At 44.7% G+C, this 6,464-nt stretch overlaps 1 pseudogene; it reads left to right on the top strand.

Annotated features, from left to right (window-relative positions):
- The first annotated feature begins 529 nt into the window (after positions 1-529).
- Positions 530-1,499, top strand: LOC119359352 (annotated as a pseudogene).
- The last annotated feature ends 4,965 nt before the right edge of the window (positions 1,500-6,464 follow it).

A 6,464-nucleotide genomic window follows, 5' to 3' on the forward strand; every position in this document is an offset into this window, starting at 1 on the left:
AAAATCAAGAGTATGAGCAACCTGTGTGTACCAAGCTCTAGGAACTTCAGAAATAAAGAAGGAGAAGCTTTTACACACAAGACACTTCTTTTTCACATTTCTTTAGCATAATTGGTACACGATTCGTGGCCATGTTTCGCATCCTGCTACAAGATTGAGTTTGTGGTGGCTTCCATTTATATTTGAGCCAGGTTTATAATTTCTCATCGGGCTTTGCCTCCGTGACCATTTATAGCCACCTGGGTTTTATATATTTAATTTCTGTTTCTTAGCATTCAAATGGTATATACTAATCAACTTATATCTTTCTGTTCACTACTAACAGATGTCACTAGAAGCATCAATTTTCACTGGTGCTGACATTTTCTGTTATACTAGAATTGATATTTGTTGCTTAGTTTCTGATGCTTCAGGTCAATAATAATAACCTTTAAGTTCAGTTCCATCAGTTGCGTCTCTTTAGTAGCATTCAGAACAAATTTAGAAGCTTTCAAATATGTAAATATACTCACTAGAGCTAATATGTTAACTGACTGAATTTGAGCAGGTTGGTATGATGCTGCGAGGCATGGGGTTTGACGATACAACCTTCCTCTACGTTGCCTCCGGTAAAATATACAATGCTGCAAAATACATGGGTCCCCTTCGCCAGATGTTCCCTCTTTTACAAACCAAGGACACTCTTGCATTGTCTGAAGAGCTTGCTGAGTTTGAGGTATTGTTTCCGCCAGCCAGCCCATCAGCCTAGCTGGATGTCGTTCTGAATGTCAGATGAATATGCATGCATTGAACTGTTCATCAATTCACATTGAATCTTCATACCGTTACTCACCAACCTATTCTCTGTAGGGGTACTCCTCTCAGTTAGCAGCATTAGATTACACCGTCTGTGTTCAGAGCGAAGTGTTTGTGACGATTCAAGGGGGGGCTTCCCTCACTTTTTGATGGGACACAGGCGTTACCTGTTAGGAGGGAATGCAAAGACAATAAAACCCGACAAACGGAAGCTGGTCTTATCTTTTGACGACCGAAATATCAGGTCAGTTTGAGCTGCCATTATATCGTCAACAAAGTATTACAAATCACACCGAATCAGTTTCATTTTTGAGTATATGCTGGAATCTTTCACCAAATCAAACTGCTGAAGCAGTTCCCTACCCTTGTTATTCCTTCACCATCCAAGACTGTAGCTATTGCCTACTTTTCGGAACGCATTAGCCATGTTAACAAATTGAAATACATCTCCGAGTTGACCTTCACATACATGCTCTAAATGTTTGCCCATCTTTGCTTAACGTGTAAATGGATATAGTGGTATATGAAACTCAAATTGTTTCTTTGAACTGCAGATAGAGTCGATTCAAGCACCACATGCTGGAATACTACACCATAGTGACATAAGGGGCATCGCATTCAGTAAACATAATGATTCCATATACACCTTCCCAGTGCCTGATTGCATGTGCCAACAAGATGGAATATGATCTACGCGTTAGCATACATAACTGAGGGATGCATATCCTCTGCCTTTGTCCAACAAAGGTACCAAAGGCATGGCATTGTTGACTGCATGATCAGGATTTGATGGTCATGATGAAAACTAGAGTGAAATAAAGCATTTGGTGCTTCTCAGGAGATTCTGAAACCCTCTGGCATACCCCAAACCGTTCGATGCTGGATATAATGTTGGAAATATGCCCTAGAGGCAATAATAAAGTGGTTATTATTATATTTCTTTGTTCATGATAATTGTCTATTGTTCATGCTATAATTGTGTTATCCGGAAATCGTAATACATGTGTGAATACATAGACCACAACACGTCCCTAGTGAGTCTCTAGTTGACTAGCTCGTTGATCAAAAGATAGTCATGGTTTCCTGACTATGGACATTGGATGTCATTGATAACGGGATCACATCATTAGGAGAATGATGTGATGGACAAGACCCAATCCTAAGTATAGCTCAAAGATCGTGTAGTTCGTTTGCTATAGCTTTTCCGAATGTCAAGTATCATTTCCTTAGACCATGAGATTGTGCAACTCCTGGATACCGTAGGAGTGCCTTGGGTGTGCCAAACGTCACAACATAACTGGGTAACTATAAAGGTACACTACAGGTATCTCCGAAAGTGTTTGTTGGGTTGGCACGAATCGAGACTGGGATTTGTCACTCCATATGATGCAGAGGTATCTCTGGGCCCACTCGGTAATGCATCATCATAATGAGCTCAATGTGACCAAATGGTTGATCATGGGATCATGCATTACGGTGTGACTTGCCGGTAACGAGATTGAACGAGGTATTGGGATACCGACGATCGAGTCTCGGGCAAGTAACGTACCGATTGACAAGGGGAATTGTATATGGATTGATTGAATCCTCGACATCGTGGTTCATACGATGAGATCATCGAGGAGCATGTGGGAGCCAACATGGGTATCCAGATCCCGCTGTTGGTTATTGACCGGAGAGTTGTCTTGGTCATGTCTGCGTGTCTCCCGAACCCGTAGGGTCTACACACTTAAGGTTCGGTGACACTAGGGTTGTTGAGATATTAGTATACGGTAACCCGAAAGTTGTTCGGAGTCCCGGATGAGATCCCGGACGTCACGAGGAGTTCCGGAATGGTCCGGAGGTGAAGATTTATATATAGGAAGTCAAGTTTCGGCCATCGGGAAAGTTTCGGGGTTAATCGGTATTGTACCGGGACCACCAGAAGGATCCCGAGGGTCCACCGGGTGGGACCATCTATCTCGGAGGGCCCCATGGGATGAACTGGGAGGGTAATCAGCCCCTAGTGGGCTGGTGCGCCCCCCCATAGGCCTCCCCCTGCGCCTAGGGTTGGAAACCCTAGGGGTGGGGTGCCCCACTTGCCTTGGGGGGCAAGCCACCCCCTTGGCCGCCGCCCCCCTTGGAGATGGCATCTCCTAGGGCCGGCGCCCCCCTAGGGGTCCTATAAATAGTGGGGGGGGGAGGGCAGCCGCACCCTAGCCCCTGGCCTCTCCCTCTCCCTCCCGTGACACTCCTCTGTCTCCCTGTGGTTGGCGAAGCCCTGCGGAGATCACCATTGCTTCCACCACCACGCCGTCGTGCTGCTGGATCTTCATCAACCTCTCCTTCCCCCTTGCTAGATCAAGTTGGAGGAGACGTCTTCCCAACCGTACGTGTGTTGAACGCGGAGGTGCCGTCCGTTCGGCGCTAGGTCATCGGTGATTTGGATCACGACGAGTACGACTCCATCAACCCCGTTCTCTTGAACGCTTCCGCGCGCGATCTACAAGGGTATGTAGATGCACTCCTCTCTCCCTCGTTGCTAGATGACTCCATAGATTGATCTTGGTGATGCGTAGAAAATTTTAAAATTCTGCTACGTTCCCCAACAGTGGCATCATGAGCTAGGTCTATGCGTAGTTTCTATGCACGAGTAGAACACAAAGTAGTTGTGGGTGTGGATATTGTCAATTTTCTTGCCATTACTAGTCTTATCTTGAGTCGGCGGCATCGTGGGATGAAGTGGCCCGGACCGACCTTAAACGTACGCTTACGTGAGACTGGTTCCACCGATTGACATGCACTAGTTGCATAAGGTGGCTGGCGGGTGTCTGTCTCTCCCACTTTAGTCGGATCGGATTCGATGAAAAGGGTCCTTATGAAGGGTAAATAGAAATTGGCATATCACGTTGTGGTTTTGGCGTAGGTAAGAAACGTTCTTGCTAGAAACCTATAGCAGCCACGTAAAAACTTGCAACAACAATTAGAGGACGTCTAACTTGTTTTTGCAGCATGTGCCGTGTGATGTGATATGGCCAAAAGGATGTGATGAATGATATATGTGATGTATGAGATTGATCATGTTCTTGTAATAGGAATCACGACTTGCATGTCGATGAGTATGACAACCGGCAGGAGCCATAGGAGTTGTCTTTATTTATTTATGACATGCGTGTCAACATAAACGTCATGTAATTACTTTACTTTATAGCTAAAGCGTTAGCCATAGTAGTAGAAGTAATAGATGACGAGACAACTTCAAGAAGACACGATGATGGAGATCATGGTGTCATGCCGGTGACAACGATGATCATGGAGCCCCGAAGATGGAGATCAAAAGGAGCAAATGATATTGGCCATATCATGTCACTATTTGATTGCATGTGATGTTTATCATGTTTTACATCTTATTTGCTTAGAACGACGGTAGCTTAAATAAGATGATCCCTCGTAATAATTTCAAGAAAGTGTTCCCCCTAACTGTGCACCGTTGCGAAGGTTCGTTGTTTTGAAGCACCACGTGATGATCGGGTGTGATAGATTCTAACGTTCGAATACAACGGGTGTAAGCCAGATTTACACACGCAATACACTTAGGTTGACTTGACGAGCCTAGCATGTACAGACATGGCCTCGGAACACGGAAGACCGAAAGGTCAAGCATGAGTCGTATAGAAGATACGGTCAACATGAAGATGTTCACTGATGTTGACTAGTCTGTCTCACGTGATGATCAGACACGGCCTAGTTAACTCGGATCATGTTTCACTTAGATGACTGGAGGGATGTCTATCTGAGTGGGAGTTCATTGAATAATTTGATTAGATGAACTTAATTATCATGAAATTAGTCTAAAATCTTTACAATATGTCTTGTAGATCAAATGGCCCACGTTGTCCTCAACTTCAACGCGTTCCTAGAGAAAACCAAGCTGAAAGATGATGGCAGCAACTATACGGACTGGGTCCGGAACCTGAGGATCATCCTCATAGCTGCCAAGAAAGATTATGTCCTAGAAGCACCGCTAGGTGACGCACCCATCCCAGAGAACCAAGACGTTATGGATGCTTGGCAGTCACGTGCTGATGATTACTCCCTCGTTCAGTGTGGCATGCTTTACAGCTTAGAACCGGGGCTCCAAAAGCGTTTTGAGAGACACGGAGCATATGAGATGTTCGAAGAGCTGAAAATGGTTTTCCAAGCTCATGCCCGGGTCAAGAGATATGAAGTCTCCGACAAGTTCTTCAGCTGTATGATGGAGGAAAATAGTTCTGTTAGTGAGCACATACTCAAAATGTCTGGGTTGCATAACCGCTTGACTCAGATGGGAGTTAATCTTCCGGATGACACGATCATTGACAGAATCCTTCAGTCGCTTCCACCGAGCTACAAGAGCTTTTTGATGAACTTCAATATGCAGGGGATGGAAAAGACCATTCCTGAGGTATATTCAATGCTGAAATCAGCAGAGGTGGAAATCAAAAAGGAACATCAAGTATTGATGGTGAATAAAACCACTAAGTTCAAGAAAGGCAAGGGTAAGAAGAACTTCAAGAAGGACGGCAAGGGAGTTGCCGCGCCCGGTAAGCAAGCTGCCGGGAAGAAGCCAAAGAATGGACCCAAGCCTGAGACTGAGTGTTTTTATTGCAAGGGAAGTGGTCACTAGAAGCGGAACTGCCCCAAATACTTAGCGGACAAGAAGGCCGGCAACACTAAAGGTATATGTGATATACATGTAATTGATGTGTACCTTACCAGTACTCGTAGTAGCTCCTGGGTATTTGATACCGGTGCGGTTGCTCACATTTGTAACTCAAAGCAGGAGCTGCGGAATAAGCGGAGACGAGCGAAGGACGAGGTGACGATGCGCGTCGGGAATGGTTCCAAGGTTGATGTGATCGCCGTCGGCACGCTGCCTCTACATTTACCTATGGGATTAGTTTTAAACCTAAATAATTGTTATTTAGTGCCAGCTTGGAGCATGAACATTGTATCAGGATCTCGTTTAATTCGAGATGGCTACTCATTTAAATCCGAGAATAATGGTTGTTCTATTTATATGAGAGATATGTTTTATGGTCATGCTCCGTTGGTGAATGGTTTATTCTTAATGAATCTCGAGCGTAATATTACACATATTCATAGTGTGAATACCAAAAGATGTAAGGTTGATAATGATAGTCCCACATACTTGTGGCACTGCCGTCTTGGTCACATAGGTGTCAAACGCATGAAGAAGCTCCATGCAGATGGACTTTTGGAGTCTCTTGATTACGAATCATTTGACACATGCGAACCATGCCTCATGGGTAAAATGACCAAGACTTCGTTCTCAGGAACAATGGAGCGAGCAACCAACTTATTGGAAATCATACATACTGATGTGTGCGGTCCAATGAGTGTTGAGGCTCGCGGTGGCTATCGTTATGTTCTCACCCTCACTGATGACTTGAGTAGATATGGGTATGTCTACTTAATGAAACACAAGTCTAAGACCTTTGAAAAGTTCAAGGAATTTCAGAGCGAGGTTGAGAATCAATGTGACAGGAAAATCAACTTCTTGCGATCAGATCGTGGGGGGAGAATACTTGAGTCACGAATTTGGCACACACTTAAGAAAATATGGAATAGTTTCACAACTCACGCCGCCTGGAACACCTCAGCGTAATGGTGTGTCCGAACGTCATAAT

The sequence above is a fragment of the Triticum dicoccoides genome, chromosome 2A (assembly GCF_002162155.2).
Source record: "Triticum dicoccoides isolate Atlit2015 ecotype Zavitan chromosome 2A, WEW_v2.0, whole genome shotgun sequence".
Taxonomy (NCBI): domain Eukaryota; kingdom Viridiplantae; phylum Streptophyta; class Magnoliopsida; order Poales; family Poaceae; genus Triticum; species Triticum dicoccoides.